Source organism: Papaver somniferum, unplaced genomic scaffold, assembly GCF_003573695.1.
Source record: "Papaver somniferum cultivar HN1 unplaced genomic scaffold, ASM357369v1 unplaced-scaffold_73, whole genome shotgun sequence".
Lineage (NCBI taxonomy): Eukaryota > Viridiplantae > Streptophyta > Magnoliopsida > Ranunculales > Papaveraceae > Papaver > Papaver somniferum.
This window is the reverse complement of record NW_020650193.1, coordinates 44485-62023: the sequence shown is the minus strand read 5'-3', so window position 1 is coordinate 62023 and position 17539 is coordinate 44485.

Genomic DNA, 17539 nt, shown 5'->3' with positions numbered 1-17539 from the left:
TTTGTGTCCGTTAAAATGAACCGAAATATTTTGTGGATTTTTATATGTGATATTGTTCTATGATCTGTAAGCTTTCGAATGATCCATCATTCGTCCAGTTCTGACCTGAATTTAAGGTCTGAAAAGCGAAAACCAATTTTTGCCGAAAAGCGTAGGTAGCGGTTCACGCTTTGTTTCCGTTAAAATGAACCGAAATATTCTGTGGATTTTTATATGTGATATTGTTCTATGAACTGTAAGCTTTCTAATGAGCCATCATTCGTCCAGTTATGACCTGAATTTAAGGTCTGAAAAGCAAAAACCAATTTTTGCCGAAAAGCGTAGGTAGCGGTTCACGCTTTGTTTCCGTTAAAATGAACCGAAATATTTTGTGGATTTTTATATGTGATATTGTGTTATGATCTGTAAGCTTTCTAATGAGCCATCATTCGTCCAGTTCTGACCTGAATTTAAGGTCTGAAAAGCAAAAACCAATTTTTGCCGAAAAGCGTAGGTAGCGGTTCACGCTTTGTTTCCGTTAAAATGAACCGAAATATTTTGTTGATTTTTATATGTGATATTGTTCTATGATCTGTAAGCTTTCGAATGAGACATCAATCATCCAGTTCTTACCTGAATTTAAGGTCTGAAAAGCAAAAACCAATATATGCCGAAAAGCGTAGGGTAGCGGTTCACGCTTTGTTTCCGTTAAAATGAACCGAAATATTTTGTGGATTTTTATATGTTATATTGTTTTATGATCTGTAAGATTTCTAATGAACCATCATTCGTCCAGTTCTGACCTGAATTTAAGGTCTGAAAAGCAAAAACAAATTTTTGCCGAAAAGCGTAGGTATGAGGTTCACGCTTTGTTTCCGTTAAAATGAACCGAAATATTTTGTGGATTTTTATATGTGATATTGTTCTATGATCTGTAAGCTTTCGAATGATCCATCATTCGTCCAGTTCTGACCTGAATTTAAGGTCTGAAAACAAAAACCAATTTTTGCCGAAAAGCGTAGGTAGCGGTTCACGCTTTGTGTCCGTTAAAATGAACCGAAATATTTTGTGGATTTTTATATGTGATATTTTTCTATGATCTGTAAGATTTCTAATGAGCCATCATTCGTCCAGTTCTGACCTGAATTTAAGGTCTGAAAAGCAAAAACCAATTTTTGCCGAAAAGCGTAGGTAGCGGTTCACGCTTTGATTCCGTTAAAATGAACCGAAATATTCTGTGGATTTTATATGTGATATTGTTCTATGATCTGTAAGCTTTCTAATGAGCCATCATTCGTCCAGTTATGACCTGAATTTAAGGTCTGAAAAGCAAAAACCAATTTTTGCCGAAAAGCGTAGGTACGGTTCACGCTTTGTTTCCGTTAAAATGAACCGAAATATTTTGTGGATTTTTATATGTGATATTGTCCTATGATCTATTAGATTTCTAATGAGCCATCATTCGTCCAGTTCTGACCTGAATTTAAGGTCTGAAAAGCAAAAACCAATTTTTGCCGAAAAGCGTAGGTAGCGGTTCACGCTTTGTTTCCGTTAAAATGAACCGAAATATTCTGTGGATTTTTATATGTCATATTGTTCTATGATCTGTAAGCTTTCTAATGAGCCATCATTCGTCCAGTTCTGACCTGAATTTAAGGTCTGAAAAGCAAAAATCATTTTTTGCCGAAAAGCGTAGGTAGCGGTTCACGCTTTGTTTCCGTTAAAATGAACCGAAATATTCTGTGGATTTTTATATGTCATATTGTTCTATGATCTGTAAGCTTTCTAATGAGCCATCATTCGTCCAGTTCTGACCTGAATTTAAGGTCTGAAAAGCAAAAACCAATTTTTGCCAAAAAGCGTAGGTAACGGTTCACGCTTTGTTTCCGTTAAAATGAACCGAAATATTTTGTGGATTTTTATATGTGATATTGTTCTATGATCTGTAAGCTTTCCAACGAGCCATCATTCGTCCAGCTATGACCTGCATTTAAGGTCTGAAAAGTTAAAACCAATTTTTTCCGAAAAGCGTAGGTAGCGGTTCACGCTTTGTTTCCGTTAAAATGAACCGAAATATTTTGTGGATTTTTATATGTGATATTGTTCTATGATCTGTAAGATTTCTAACGAGCCATCATTCGTCCAGTTCTGACCTGAATTTAAGGTCTGAAAAGCAAAAACCAATTTTTGCCGAAAAGCGTAGGTTACGGTTCACGCTATGTTTCCGTTAGAATGAACCAAAATATTTTTTGGAATTTTATATGTGATATTGTTATATGATCTTTAAGCTTTATAACGAGCCATCATTCGTCCAGTTCTGACCTGAATTTAAGGTCTGAAAAGCAAAAACCAATTTTTGCCGAAAAGCGTAGGTAGCGGTTCACGTTTTGTTTCCGTTAAAATGAACCGAAATATTTTGTTGATTTTTATATGTGATATTGTTCTATGATCTGTAAGATTTCTAATGAACCATCATTCGTCCAGTTCTGACCTGAATTTAAGGTCTGAAAAGCAAAAACCAGTTTTAGTCGAAAAGCGTAGGTTACGGTTCACGCTTTGTTTCCGTTAGAATGAACCAAAATATTTTTTGGATTTTTATATGTGATATTGTTCTATGATCTTTAAGCTTTATAACGAGCCATCATTCGTCCAGTTCTGACCTGAATTTAAGGTCTGAAAAGCAAAAACCAATTTTTGCCGAAAAGCGTAGGTTACGGTTCACGCTATGTTTCCGTTAGAATGAACCAAAATATTTTTTGGAATTTTATATGTGATATTGTTCTATGATCTTTAAGCTTTATAACGAGCCATCATTCGTCCAGTTCTGACCTGAATTTAAAGTCTGAAAAGCAAAAACCAATTTTTGCCGAAAAGCGTAGGTAGCGGTTCACGTTTTGTTTCCGTTAAAATGAACCAAAATATTTTGTTGATTTTTATATGTGATATTGTTCTATGATCTGTAAGATTTCTAATTAACCATCATTCGTCCAGTTCTGACCTGAATTTAAGGTCTGAAAAGCAAAAACCAGTTTTAGTCGAAAAGCGTAGGTTACGGTTCACGCTTTGTTTCCGTTAGAATGAACCAAAATATTTTTTGGATTTTTATATGTGATATTGTTCTATGATCTTTAAGCTTTATAACGAGCCATCATTCGTCCAGTTCTGACCTGAATTTAAGGTCTGAAAAGCAAAAACCAATTTTTGCCGAAAAGCGTAGGTAGCGGTTCACGCTTTGTTTCCGTTAAAATGAACCGAAATATTTTGTGGATTTTTATATGTGATATTGTGTTATGATCTGTAAGCTTTCTAATGAGCCATCATTCGTCCAGTTCTGACCTGAATTTAAGGTCTGAAAAGCAAAAACCAATTTTTGCCGAAAAGCGTAGGTAGCGGTTCACGCTTTGTTTCCGTTAAAATGAACCGAAATATTCTGTGGATTTTTATATGTCATATTGTTCTATGATCTGTAAGCTTTCTAATGAGCCATCATTCGTCCAGTTCTGACCTGAATTTAAGGTCTGAAAAGCAAAAACCAATTTTTGCCGAAAAGCGTAGGTAACGGTTCACGCTTTGTTTCCGTTAAAATGAACCGAAATATTTTGTGGATTTTTATATGTGATATTGTTCTATGATCTGTAAGCTTTCCAACGAGCCATCATTCGTCCAGCTATGACCTGCATTTGAGGTCTGAAAAGTTAAAACCAATTTTTTCCGAAAAGCGTAGGTAGCGGTTCACGCTTTGTTTCCGTTAAAATGAACCGAAATATTTTGTGGATTTTTATATGTGATATTGTTCTATGATCTGTAAGATTTCTAACGAGCCATCATTCGTCCAGTTCTGACCTGAATTTAAGGTCTGAAAAGCAAAAACCAATTTTTGCCGAAAAGCGTAGGTTACGGTTCACGCTATGTTTCCGTTAGAATGAACCAAAATATTTTTTGGAATTTTATATGTGATATTGTTATATGATCTTTAAGCTTTATAACGAGCCATCATTCGTCCAGTTCTGACCTGAATTTAAGGTCTGAAAAGCAAAAACCAATTTTTGCCGAAAAGCGTAGGTAGCGGTTCACGTTTTGTTTCCGTTAAAATGAACCGAAATATTTTGTTGATTTTTATATGTGATATTGTTCTATGATCTGTAAGATTTCTAATGAGCCATCATTCGTCCAGTTCTGACCTGAATTTAAGGTCTGAAAAGCAAAAACCAGTTTTAGTCGAAAAGCGTAGGTTACGGTTCACGCTTTGTTTCCGTTAGAATGAACCAAAATATTTTTTGGATTTTTATATGTGATATTGTTCTATGATCTTTAAGCTTTATAACGAGCCATCATTCGTCCAGTTCTGACCTGAATTTAAGGTCTGAAAAGCAAAAACCAATTTTTGCCGAAAAGCGTAGGTAGCGGTTCACGTTTTGTTTCCGTTAAAATGAACCGAAATATTTTGTTGATTTTTATATGTGATATTGTTCTATGATCTGTAAGATTTCTAATGAGCCATCATTCGTCCAGTTCTGACCTGAATTTAAGGTCTGAAAAGCAAAAACCAGTTTTAGTCGAAAAGCGTAGGTTACGGTTCACGCTTTGTTTCCGTTAGAATGAACCAAAATATTTTTTGGATTTTTATATGTGATATTGTTCTATGATCTTTAAGCTTTATAACGAGCCATCATTCGTCCAGTTCTGACCTGAATTTAAGGTCTGAAAAGCAAAAACAAATTTTTGCCGAAAAGCGTAGGTAGCGGTTCACGCTTTGTTTCCGTTAAAATGAACCGAAATATTCTGTGGATTTTTATATGTGATATTGTTCTATGATCTGTAATCTTTCTAATGAGCCATCATTCGTCCAGTTCTGACCTGAATTTAAGGTCTGAAAAGCAAAAACCAATTTTTGCCGAAAAGCGTAGGTAGCGGTTCACGCTTTGTTTCCGTTAAAATGAACCGAAATATTTTGTTGATTTTTATATGTGATATTGTTCTATGATCTGTAAGATTTCGAATGAGCCATCAATCATCCAGTTCTTACCTGAATTTAAGGTCTGAAAAGCAAAAGCCAATATATGCCGAAAAGCGTAGGGTAGCGGTTCACGCTTTGTTTCCGTTAAAATGAACCGAAATATTTTGTGGATTTTTATATGTTATATTGTTTTATGATCTGTAAGATTTCTAATGAACCATCATTCGTCCAGTTCTGACCTGAATTTAAGGTCTGAAAAGCAAAAACAAATTTTTGCCGAAAAGCGTAGGTATGAGGTTCACGCTTTGTTTCCGTTAAAATGAACCGAAATATTTTGTGGATTTTTATATGTGATATTGTTCTATGATCTGTAAGCTTTCGAATGATCCATCATTCGTCCAGTTCTGACCTGAATTTATGGTCTGAAAACAAAAACCAATTTTTGCCGAAAAGCGTAGGTAGCGGTTCACGCTTTGTGTCCGTTAAAATGAACCGAAATATTTTGTGGATTTTTATATGTGATATTGTGTTATGATCTGTAAGCTTTCTAATGAGCCATCATTCGTCCAGTTCTGACCTGAATTTAAGGTCTGAAAAGCAAAAACCAATTTTTGCCGAAAAGCGTAGGTAGCGGTTCACGCTTTGTTTCCGTTAAAATGAACCGAAATATTTTGTTGATTTTTATATGTGATATTGTTCTATGATCTGTAAGCTTTCGAATGAGCCATCAATCATCCAGTTCTTACCTGAATTTAAGGTCTGAAAAGCAAAAACCAATATATGCCGAAAAGCGTAGGGTAGCGTTTCACGCTTTGTTTCCGTTAAAATGAACCGAAATTTTTTGTGGATTTTTATATGTTATATTGTTTTATGATCTGTAAGATTTCTAATGAACCATCATTCGTCCAGTTCTGACCTGAATTTAAGGTCTGAAAAGCAAAAACAAATTTTTGCCGAAAAGCGTAGGTATGAGGTTCACGCTTTGTGTCCGTTAAAATGAACCGAAATATTTTGTGGATTTTTATATGTGATATTGTTCTATGATCTGTAAGCTTTCGAATGATCCATCATTCGTACAGTTCTGACCTGAATTTAAGGTCTGAAAACAAAAACCAATTTTTGCCGAAAAGCGTAGGTAGCGGTTCACGCTTTGTTTCCGTTAAAATGAACCGAAATATTCTGTGGATTTTTATATGTCATATTGTTCTATGATCTGTAAGCTTTCTAATGAGCCATCATTCGTCCAGTTCTGACCTGAATTTAAGGTCTGAAAAGCAAAAACCAATTTTTGCCGAAAAGCGTAGGTAACGGTTCACGCTTTGTTTCCGTTAAAATGAACCGAAATATTTTGTGGATTTTTATATGTGATATTGTTCTATGATCTGTAAGCTTTCCAACGAGCCATCATTCGTCCAGCTATGACCTGCATTTAAGGTCTGAAAAGTTAAAACCAATTTTTGCCGAAAAGCGTAGGTAGCGGTTCACGCTTTGTTTCCGTTAAAATGAACAGAAATATTTTGTGGATTTTTATATGTGATATTGTTCTATGATCTGTAAGCTTTATAACGAGCCATCATTCGTCCAGTTCTGACCTGAATTTAAGGTCTGAAAAGCAAAAACCAATTTTTGCCGAAAAGCGTAGGTAGCGGTTCACGCTTTGTTTCCGTTAAAATGAACCGAGATATTTTGTGGATTTTTATATGTGATATTGTTCTATGATCTGTAAGCTTTCTAACGAGCCATCATTTGTCAAGTTCTGACCAGAATTTAAGGTCTGAAAAGCAAAAACCAATTTTTGCCGAAAAGCGTAGGTAACGGTTCACGCTTTGTTTCCGTTAAAATGAACCGAAATATTTTGTGGATTTTTATATGTGATATTGTTCTATGATCTGTAAGCTTTCTAACGAGCCATCATTTGTCAAGTTCTGACCTGAATTTAAGGTCTGAAAAGCAAAAACCAATTTTTGCCGAAAAGCGTAGGTAGCGGTTCACGCTTTGTTTCCGTTAAAATGAACCGAAATATTTTGTGGATTTTTATATGTGATATTTTTCTATGATCTGTAAGATTTCGAATGAGCCATCATTCGTCCAGTTCTGACCTGAATTTAAGGTCTGAAAAGCAAAAACCAATTTTTGCCGAAAAGCGTAGGTAGCGGTTCACGCTTTGTTTCCGTTAAAATGAACCGAAATATTTTGTGGATTTTTATATGTGATATTGTGTTATGATCTGTAAGCTTTCTAATGAGCCATCATTCGTCCAGTTCTGACCTGAATTTAAGGTCTGAAAAGCAAAAACCAATTTTTGCCGAAAAGCGTAGGTAGCGGTTCACGCTTTGTTTCCGTTAAAATGAACCGAAATATTTTGTTGATTTTTATATGTGATATTGTTCTATGATCTGTAAGATTTCGAATGAGCCATCAATCATCCAGTTCTTACCTGAATTTAAGGTCTGAAAAGCAAAAGCCAATATATGCCGAAAAGCGTAGGGTAGCGGTTCACGCTTTGTTTCCGTTAAAATGAACCGAAATATTTTGTGGATTTTTATATGTTATATTGTTTTATGATCTGTAAGATTTCTAATGAACCATCATTCGTCCAGTTCTGACCTGAATTTAAGGTCTGAAAAGCAAAAACAAATTTTTGCCGAAAAGCGTAGGTATGAGGTTCACGCTTTGTGTCCGTTAAAATGAACCGAAATATTTTGTGGATTTTTATATGTGATATTGTTCTATGATCTGTAAGCTTTCGAATGATCCATCATTCGTACAGTTCTGACCTGAATTTAAGGTCTGAAAACAAAAACCAATTTTTGCCGAAAAGCGTAGGTAACGGTTCACGCTTTGTTTCCGTTAAAATGAACCGAAATATTCTGTGGATTTTTATATGTGATATTGTTCTATGAACTGTAAGCTTTCTAATGAGCCATCATTCGTCCAGTTATGACCTGAATTTAAGGTCTGAAAAGCAAAAACCAATTTTTGCCGAAAAGCGTAGGTAGCGGTTCACGCTTTGTTTCCGTTAAAATGAACCGAAATATTTTGTTGATTTTTATATGTGATATTGTTCTATGATCTGTAAGATTTCGAATGAGCCATCAATCATCCAGTTCTTACCTGAATTTAAGGTCTGAAAAGCAAAAGCCAATATATGCCGAAAAGCGTAGGGTAGCGGTTCACGCTTTGTTTCCGTTAAAATGAACCGAAATATTTTGTGGATTTTTATATGTTATATTGTTTTATGATCTGTAAGATTTATAATGAACCATCATTCGTCCAGTTCTGACCTGAATTTAAGGTCTGAAAAGCAAAAACAAATTTTTGCCGAAAAGCGTAGGTATGAGGTTCACGCTTTGTTTCCGTTAAAATGAACCGAAATATTTTGTGGATTTTTATATGTGATATTGTTCTATGATCTGTAAGCTTTCGAATGATCCATCATTCGTCCAGTTCTGACCTGAATTTAAGGTCTGAAAACAAAAACCAATTTTTGCCGAAAAGCGTAGGTAGCGGTTCACGCTTTGTGTCCGTTAAAATGAACCGAAATATTTTGTGGATTTTTATATGTGATACTGTTCTATGATCTGTAAGTGTTCTAATGAGCCATCAGTTGTCCAATTCTGACCTGAATTTAAGGTCTGAAAAGCAAAAACCAATTTTTGCCGAAAAGCGTAGGTAGCGGTTCACGCTTTGTTTCCGTTAAAATGAACCGAAATATTTTGTTGATTTTTATATGTGATATTGTTCTATGATCTGTAAGCTTTCTAATGAGCCATCATTCGTCCAGTTCTGACCTGAATTTAAGGTCTGAAAAGCAAAAACCAATTTTTGCCGAAAAGCGTAGGTAGCGGTTCACGCTTTGTTTCCGTTAAAATGAACCGAAATATTTTGTTGATTTTTATATGTGATATTGTTCTATGATCTGTAAGATTTCGAATGAGCCATCAATCATCCAGTTCTTACCTGAATTTAAGGTCTGAAAAGCAAAAGCCAATATATGCCGAAAAGCGTAGGGTAGCGGTTCACGCTTTGTTTCCGTTAAAATGAACCGAAATATGTTGTGGATTTTTATATGTTATATTGTTTTATGATCTGTAAGATTTCTAATGAACCATCATTCGTCCAGTTCTGACCTGAATTTAAGGTCTGAAAAGCAAAAACAAATTTTTGCCGAAAAGCGTAGGTATGAGGTTCACGCTTTGTTTCCGTTAAAATGAACCGAAATATTTTGTGGATTTTTATATGTGATATTGTTCTATGATCTGTAAGCTTTCGAATGATCCATCATTCGTCCAGTTCTGACCTGAATTTAAGGTCTGAAAACAAAAACCAATTTTTGCCGAAAAGCGTAGGTAGCGGTTCACGCTTTGTTTCCGTTAAAATGAACCGAAATATTCTGTGGATTTTTATATGTGATATTGTTCTATGAACTGTAAGCTTTCTAATGAGCCATCATTCGTCCAGTTATGACCTGAATTTAAGGTCTGAAAAGCAAAAACCAATTTTTGCCGAAAAGCGTAGGTAGCGCGGTTCACGCTTTGTTTCCGTTAAAATGAACCGAAATATTCTGTGGATTTTTATATGTCATATTGTTCTATGATCTGTAAGCTTTCTAATGAGCCATCATTCGTCCAGTTCTGACCTGAATTTAAGGTCTGAAAAGCAAAAACCAATTTTTACCGAAAAGCGTAGGTAACGGTTCACGCTTTGTTTCCGTTAAAATGAACCGAAATATTTTGTGGATTTTTATATGTGATATTGTTCTATGATCTGTAAGCTTTCCAACGAGCCATCATTCGTCCAGCTATGACCTGCATTTAAGGTCTGAAAAGTTAAAACCAATTTTTGCCGAAAAGCGTAGGTAGCGGTTCACGCTTTGTTTCCGTTAAAATGAACCGAAATATTTTGTGGATTTTTATATGTGATATTGTTCTATGATCTGTAAGCTTTCTAACGAGCCATCATTCGTCCAGTTCTGACCTGAATTTAAGGTCTGAAAAGCAAAAACCAATTTTTGCCGAAAAGCGTAGGTAGCGGTTCACGCTTTGTTTCCGTTAAAATGAACCGAAATATTTTGTGGATTTTTATATGTGATATTGTTCTATGATCTGTAAGCTTTATAATGAGCCATCATTTGTCAAGTTCTGACCTGAATTTAAGGTCTGAAAAGCAAAAACCAATTTTTGGCGAAAAGCGTAGGTAGCGGTTCATGCTTTGTTTCCGTTAAAATTAACCGAAACATTTTTTGGATTTTTATATGTGATATTGTTCTATGATATGTAAGCTTTCTAATGAACCATCATTCGTCCAGTTCTGACCTGAATTTAAGGTCTGAAAAGTAAAAACCAATTTTTGCCGAAAAGCGTAGGTAGCGGTTCACGCTTTGTTTCCGTTAAAATGAACCGAGATATTTTGTGGATTTTTATATGTGATATTGTTCTATGATCTGTAAGCTTTATAACGAGCCATGATTTGTCAAGTTCTGACCTGAATTTAAGGTCTGAAAAGCAAAAACCAATTTTTGCCGAAAAGCGTAGGTAGCGGTTCACGCTTTGTTTCCGTTAAAATGAACCGAAATATTTTGTGGATTTTTATATGTGATATTGTTCTATGATCTGTAAGCTTTCGAATGATCCATCATTCGTCCAGTTCTGACCTGAATTTAAGGTCTGAAAACAAAAACCAATTTTTGCCGAAAAGCGTAGGTAGCGGTTCACGCTTTGTATCCGTTAAAATGAACCGAAATATTTTGTGGATTTTTATATGTGATTTTGTTCTATGATCTGTAAGCTTTCAAATGATCCATCATTCGTCCAGTTCTGACCTGAATTTAAGGTCTGAAAAGCAAAAACCAATTTTTGCCGAAAAGCGTAGGTAGCGGTTCACGCTTTGTTTCCGTTAAAATGAACCGAAATATTCTGTGTATTTTTATATGTGATATTGTTCTATGAACTGTAAGCTTTCTAATGAGCCATCATTCGTCCAGTTATGACCTGAATTTAAGGTCTGAAAAGCAAAAACCAATTTTTGCCGAAAAGCGTAGGTAGCGGTTCACGCTTTGTTTCCGTTAAAATGAACCGAAATATTTTGTGGATTTTTATATGTGATATTGTGTTATGATCTGTAAGCTTTCTAATGAGCCATCATTCGTCCAGTTCTGACCTGAATTTAAGGTCTGAAAAGCAAAAACCAATTTTTGCCGAAAAGCGTAGGTAGCGGTTCACGCTTTGTTTCCGTTAAAATGAACCGAAATATTTTGTTGATTTTTATATGTGATATTGTTCTATGATCTGTAAGATTTCGAATGAGCCATCAATCATCCAGTTCTTACCTGAATTTAAGGTCTGAAAAGCAAAAGCCAATATATGCCGAAAAGCGTAGGGTAGCGGTTCACGCTTTGTTTCCGTTAAAATGAACCGAAATATTTTGTGGATTTTTATATGTTATATTGTTTTATGATCTGTAAGATTTCTAATGAACCATCATTCGTCCAGTTCTGACCTGAATTTAAGGTCTGAAAAGCAAAAACAAATTTTTGCCGAAAAGCGTAGGTATGAGGTTCACGCTTTGTGTCCGTTAAAATGAACCGAAATATTTTGTGGATTTTTATATGTGATATTGTTCTATGATCTGTAAGCTTTCGAATGATCCATCATTCGTACAGTTCTGACCTGAATTTAAGGTCTGAAAACAAAAACCAATTTTTGCCGAAAAGCGTAGGTAGCGGTTCACGCTTTGTTTCCGTTAAAATGAACCGAAATATTCTGTGGATTTTTATATGTCATATTGTTCTATGATCTGTAAGCTTTCTAATGAGCCATCATTCGTCCAGTTCTGACCTGAATTTAAGGTCTGAAAAGCAAAAACCAATTTTTGCCGAAAAGCGTAGGTAGCGGTTCACGCTTTGTTTCCGTTAAAATGAACCGAAATATTTTGTGGATTTTTATATGTGATATTGTTCTATGATATGTAAGATTTATAACGAGCCATCATTTGTCCAGTTCTGACCTGAATTTAAGGTCTGAAAAGCAAAAACCAATTTTTGCCGAAAAGCGTAGGTAGCGGTCCACGCTCTGTTTCCGTAAAAATGAACCGAAATATTTTGTGGATTTTTATATGTCATATTGTTCTATGATCTGTAAGCTTTCTAATGAGCCATCATTCGTCCAGTTCTGACCTGAATTTAAGGTCTGAAAAGCAAAAACCAATTTTTGCCGAAAAGCGTAGGTAGCGGTTCACGCTTTGTTTCCGTTAAAATGAACCGAAATATTTTGTGGATTTTTATATGTGATATTGTTCTATGATCTGTAAGCTTACTAATGAGCCATCATTCGTCCAGTTATGACCTGAATTTAAGGTCTGAAAAGCAAAAACCAATTTTTGCCGAAAAGCGTAGGTTCGTTAAAATGAACCGAAATATTTTGTGGATTTTTATATGTGATATTGTTCTATGATCTGTAAGCTCTCGAATGATCCATCATTCGTCCAGTTCTGACCTGAATTTTAGGTCTGAAAAGCAAAAACCAATTTTTGCCGAAAAACGTAGGTAGCGGTTCACGCTTTGTTTCCGTTAAAATGAACCGAAATATTTTGTGGATTTTTATATGGGATATTGTTCTATGATCTGTAAGCTTTCTAACGAGACATCATTTGTCAAGTTCTGACCTGAATTTAACGTCTGAAAAGCAAAAACCAATTTTTGCCGAAAAACGTAGGTAGCGGTTCACGCTTTGTTTCCGTTAAAATGAACCGAAATATTTTGTGGATTTTTATATGTGATATTGTTCTATGATCTGTAAGATTTCGAATGATCCATCATTCGTCCAGTTCTGACCTGAATTTAAGGTCCGAAAAGCAAAAACCAATTTTTGCCGAAAAGCGTAGGTAGCGGTTCACGCTTTGTTTCCGATAAAATGAACCGAAATATTTTGTGGATTTTTATATGTGATATTTTTTTATGATCTATAAGCTTTCTAATGAGCCATCATTCGTCCAGTTCTGACCTGAATTTAAGGTCTGAAAAGCAAAAACCAATTTTTGCCGAAAAGCGTAGGTAGCGGTTCACGCTTTGTTTCCGTTAAAATGAACCGAAATATTTTGTGGATTTTTATATGTGATATTGTTCTATGATCTATAAGCTTTCTAATGAGCCATCATTCGTCCAGTTCTGACCTGAATTTAAGGTCTGAAAAGCAAAAACCAATTTTTGCCGAAAAGCGTAGGTAGCGGTTCACGCTTTGTTTCCGTTAAAATGAACCGAAATATTTTGTGGATTTTTATATGTGATATTGTTCTATGATATGTAAGCTTTCTAATGAGCCATCATTCGTCCAGTTCTGACCTGAATTTAAGGTCTGAAAAGCAAAAACCAATTTTTGCCGAAAAGCGTAGGTAGCGGTTCACGCTTTGTTTCCGTTAAAATGAACCGAAATATTCTGTGGATTTTTATATGTCATATTGTTCTATGATCTGTAAGCTTTCTAATGAGACATCATTCGTCCAGTTCTGACCTGAATTTAAGGTCTGAAAAGCAAAAACCAATTTTTGCCGAAAAGCGTAGGTAACGGTTCACGCTTTGTTTCCGTTAAAATGAACCGAAATATTTTGTGGATTTTTATATGTGATATTGTTCTATGATCTGTAAGCTTTCCAACGAGCCATCATTCGTCCAGCTATGACCTGCATTTAAGGTCTGAAAAGTTAAAACCAATTTTTGCCGAAAAGCGTAGGTAGCGGTTCACGCTTTGTTTCCGTTAAAATGAACAGAAATATTTTGTGGATTTTTATATGTGATATTGTTCTATGATCTGTAAGCTTTATAACGAGCCATCATTCGTCCAGTTCTGACCTGAATTTAAGGTCTGAAAAGCAAAAACCAATTTTTGCCGAAAAGCGTAGGTTATGGTTCACGCTTTGTTTCCGTTAGAATGAACCAAAATATTTTTTGGAATTTTATATGTGATATTGTTCTATGATATTTAAGCTTTATAACGAGCCATCATTCGTCCAGTTTTGACCTGAATTTAAGGTCTGAAAAGCAAAAACCAATTTTTGCCGAAAAGCGTAGGTAGCGGTTCACGCTTTGTTTCCGTTAAAATGAACCGAAATATTTTGTTGATTTTTATATGTGATATTGTTCTATGATCTGTAAGCTTTCGAATGAGCCATCAATCATCCAGTTCTGACCTGAATTTAAGGTCTGAAAATCAAAAACCAATTTTTGCCGAAAAGCGTAGGTAGCGGTTCACGCTTTGTTTCCGTTAAAATGAACCGAACTATTTTGTGGATTTTTATATGTGATATTGTTCTATGATCTGTAAGCTTTCTAATGAGCCATCATTCGTCCAGTTCTGACCTGAATTTAACGTTTAAAAAGCAAAAACCAATTTTTGCCGAAAAGCGTAGGTAGCGGTTCACGCTTTGTTTCCGTTAAAATGAACCGAAATATTCTGTGGATTTTTATATGTGATATTGTTCTATGATCTGTAAGCTTTCTAATGAGCCATCATTCGTCCAGTTCTGACCTGAATTTAATGTCTGAAAAGCAAAAACCAATTTTTGCCGAAAAGCGTAGGTAGCGGTTCACGCTTTGTTTCCGTTAAAATGAACCGAAATATTTTGTTGATTTTTATATGTGATATTGTTCTATGATCTTTAAGCTTTCGAATGAGCCATCAATCATCCAGTTCTTACCTGAATTTAAGGTCTGAAAAGCAAAAACCAATATATGCCGAAAAGCGTAGGGTAGCGGTTCACGCTTTGTTTCCGTTAAAATGAACCGAAATATTTTTTGGATTTTTATATGGGATATTGTTCTATGATCTGTAAGATTTCTAACGAGCCATCATTTGTCAAGTTCTGACCTGAATTTAAGGTCTGAAAAGCAAAAACAAATTTTTGCCGAAAAGCGTAGGTAGCGGTTCACGCTTTGTTTCCGTTAAAATGAACCGAAATATTTTGTGGATTTTTATATGTGATATTTTTCTATGATCTGTAAGCTTTCTAATGAGCCATCATTCGCCAGTTCTGACCTGAATTTAAGGACTGAAAAGCAAAAACCAATTTTTGCCGAAAAGCGTAGGTAACGGTTCACACTTTGTTTCCGTTAAAATGAACCAAAATATTTTGTGAATTTTTATATGTGATATTTTTCTATGATCTGTAAGCTTTCTAATGAGCCATCATTCGTCCAATACTTACCTGAATTTAACGTCTGAAAAGCAGAAACCATTTTTTGCCGAAAAACGTAGGTAGCGGTTCACGCTTTGTTTCCGTTAAAATGAACCGAAATATTTTTTGGATTTTTATATGGGATATTGTTCTATGATCTGTAAGATTTCTAACGAGCCATCATTTGTCAAGTTCTGACCTGAATTTAAGGTCTGAAAAGCAAAAACAAATTTTTGCCGAAAAGCGTAGGTAGCGGTTCACGCTTTGTTTCCGTTAAAATGAACCGAAATATTTTGTGGATTTTTATATGTGATATTGTTCTATGATCTGTAAGCTTTCGAATGAGCCATCATTCGTCCAGTTCTGATCTGAATTTAAGGTCTAAAAAGCAAAAACCAATTTTTGCCGAAAAGCGTAGGTAGCGGTTCACGCTTTGTTTCCGTTAAAATGAACCGAAATATTTTGTGGATTTTTATATGTGATATTGTTCTATGATCTGTAAGCTTTCTAATGAGCCATCATTCGTCCAGTTCTGACCTGAATTTAACGTTTGAAAAGCAAAAACCAATTTTTGCCGAAAAGCGTAGGTAGCGGTTCACGCTTTGTTTCCGTTAAAATGAACCGAAATATTCTGTGGATTTTTATATTTGATATCGTTCTATGATCTGTAAGCTTTCTAATGAGCCATCATTCGTCCAGTTCTGACCTGAATTTAAGGTCTGAAAAGCAAAAACCAATTTTTGCCGAAAAGCGTAGGTAGCGGTTCACGCTTTGTTTCCGTTAAAATGAACCGAAATATTTTGTGGATTTTTATATGTAATACTGTTCTATGATCTGTAAGTGTTCTAATAAGCCATCAGTTGTCCAATTCTGACCTGAATTTAAGGTCTGAAAAGCAAAAACCAATTTTTGCCGAAAAGCGTAGGTAGCGGTTCACGCTTTGTTTCCGTTAAAATGAACCAAAATATTTTGTGGATTTTTAGATGTGATATTGTTCTATGATATGTAAGCTTTCTGATGAGCCATCATTTGTCAAGTTCTGACCTGAATTTAAGGTCTGAAAAGCAAAAACCAATTTATGCCGAAAAGCGTAGGTAGTGGTTCACGCTTTATTTCCGTTAAAATGAACCGAAATATTTTGTGGATTTTTATATGTGATATTGTTCTATGATCTGTAAGCTTTCAAATGAGCCATCACTCGTCCAGTTCTGACCTGAATTTAATGTTTGAAAAGCAAAAACCAATTTTTGCCGAAAAGCGTAGGTAGCGGTTCACGCTTTGTTTACGTTAAAATGAACCGAAATATTTTTTGGATTTTTATATGTGATAATGTTCTATGATATGTAAGTGTTCTAATGAGCCATCATTTGTCCAATTCTGACATGAATTTAAGGTCTAATAAGCAAAAACCCAATTTAAGGTTCACGCTTTGTTTCCGTTAAAATGAACCGAAATATTTTGTGGATTTTTATATGTGATACTGTTCTATGATCTGTAAGTGTTCTAATGAGCCATCAGTTGTCCAATTCTGACCTGAATTTAAGGTCTAAAAAACAAAAACCAATTTTTGCCGAAAAGCGTAGGTAGCGGTTCACGCTTTGTTTCCGTTAAAATGAACTGAAATATTTTGTTGATTTTTATATGTGATATTGTTATATGATCTGTAAGCTTTCTAATGAGCCATCATTTGTCCAGTTCTGATCTGAATTTAAGGTCTAAAAAGCAAAAACCAATTTTTGCCGAAAAGCGTAGGTAGCGGTTCACGCTTTGTTTCCGTTAAAATGAACCGAAATATTTTGTGGGTTTTTATATGTGATATTGTTCTATGATATGTAAGCTTTCTAACGAGCCATCATTCGTCCAGTTCTTACCTGAATTTAAGGTCTGAAAAGCAAAAACCAATTTTTGCCGAAAAGCGTAGGTAGCGGTTCACGCTTTGTTTCCGTTAAAATGAACCGACATATTTTGTTGAGTTTTATATGTGATATTTTTCTATGATCTGTAAGCTTTCTAACGAGCCATCATTCATCCAGTTCTGACCTGAATTTAACGTTTGAAAAGCAAAAACCAATTTTTGCCGAAAAGCGTAGGTAGCGGTTCACGCTTTGTTTCCGTTACCGAAATATTTTGTGGATTTTTAGATGTGATATTGGTCTATGATCTATAAGCTTTCTAACGAGCCGTCATTTGTCCAGTTCTGACCTGAATTTAAGGTCTGAAAAGCAAAAACCAATTTATGCCGAAAAGCGTAGGTAGCGGTCCACGCTTTGTTTCCGTTAAAATGAACCGAAATATTTTGTGGATTTTTATATGTGATATTGTTCTATGATCTGTAAGCTTTCAAATGAGCCATCATTCGTCCAGTTCTGACCTGAATTTAAGGTCTGAAAAGCAAAAACCAATTTTTGCCGAAAAGCGTAGGTAGCGGTTCACGCT